Below are 1,590 nucleotides of genomic sequence, written 5' to 3'. Positions count from 1 at the left end.
TTTTCCCATTAATGACAGATGATGATTTATTTCCTATTTTGTATAGATCATAACCCATGTTATTGTATGTTTTAAGTGATGAGTTTTGAAAAAATTTTATTTTACGATGTCATTTTTACCCATTTTAATAACTTGGTGTTTTAAATAAAGAACTTTCAATGTTGTTTTATATATATATATATATGTATTTTGCTATTTCATCATTATATGTTGAAATGTTCTTCAATCAATTTTTAAAAAACAGTTTTTCAAATAATATTAAAAATTTTGAACTTAGAACCATATAGTTTTGGAAAATGAACTCTTGACTGAAATGAAATACAAATAAAGTATTTTCAGAAGTTCTGTCAAATTTACTCCATAATTTCAATCTTTATTATATTTGGCATATTTTGATAACTTCCAAGTAAGTAAAATTTACTTAACATTGATAAATAGAAAGACATAAAAAAGTAAATTATGGGGAATATGTGGTCATTCATAATGGGAGTCTTAATTAATAAACCCCTGTGAGTCACACATTATAAGGTAATATTTTTAAAATTTCTTTAACTGTAATAACAGATTCCATTGATTCAGTGTAGTCAAGATATTACTATTTTGACAAATTTGGGCTGATTGGAAAAGATAGTTTTTAAAATAAAACAATGTACTAAATTATTTATAATATACATTATGGTTTAAAATACCTTTTTTCCAAAAATGATTTTAGGCTGGTTGCATGTTCCGTATAAAACAGCCATAAAAAAAGAGATAAGTTCTATTGCTAAACAAATTACTAAGACCAGGGAAACATTTGACAATAGTTTCATCATTCTCTCAGCTTATGTTTAGGTAATCTCTGTGTGTTGTACATATCCATGTTCTCACTGCATGCACAGATTTTCATATAGTTATCACACACTATTTTAATAAGATGATTTAAAGTGTTAGAAATAGATATGTGTGGGGAAATCTGCCATTAATATTAATTTACTGTTTAGCTATAAATTCTGAATTAGATCAAATTTTATCCTTTTCAGTTCCACAAAGGAATTTTTAAGACAAAAAATAAATATGATAACATGTTAGTTGTATTTAATAAAAGTTAGCCATCTTTAAATTTTAGGGACTTTTTGATTTGTTTGGTTCTAACCTAATTAAGTTCTCCGTCTCTGTTTCCTGCAACATCTTCTACATTGGGCCAGTTTACTAGTTAATGCAGTACACTTCAGGCTTAACTCCTTTTCTCCATTAGAAAAATTTTCTTTGTTTTTAGGAAACTTGTTCTGGTCCCGATTCTCTTTAATGTATGAAGTCACCCTTTTGGTTTATTTAATCCAAATTACTTGTGTTTGGCTTTGCTTTCTGTGGCCCATATTGAATCATATCTTCATCTGTCATATGAACATTTTTGCTATTTCATACTCTTGATTTTCTGCCTAATCTGTCATTCCCCTGGTGACTTTTTTAGATCTTAAAACCACAGTTCCTTGACATGACTTTTTAAAATTTTATTAAAGAACAGGAAAGGAAGACAAAGATTTCTTGGTCACAGAGAATGTCATGTTCAAGGTCACCTGGCATCCTCTTTCCTTCCCCCCCCCCCCC

The sequence above is a fragment of the Marmota marmota genome, unplaced genomic scaffold (genome assembly GCF_001458135.2).
Source record: "Marmota marmota marmota unplaced genomic scaffold, marMar, whole genome shotgun sequence".
Taxonomy (NCBI): Eukaryota; Metazoa; Chordata; class Mammalia; order Rodentia; family Sciuridae; genus Marmota; species Marmota marmota.
Note: the sequence above shows the minus strand (reverse complement) of the source record.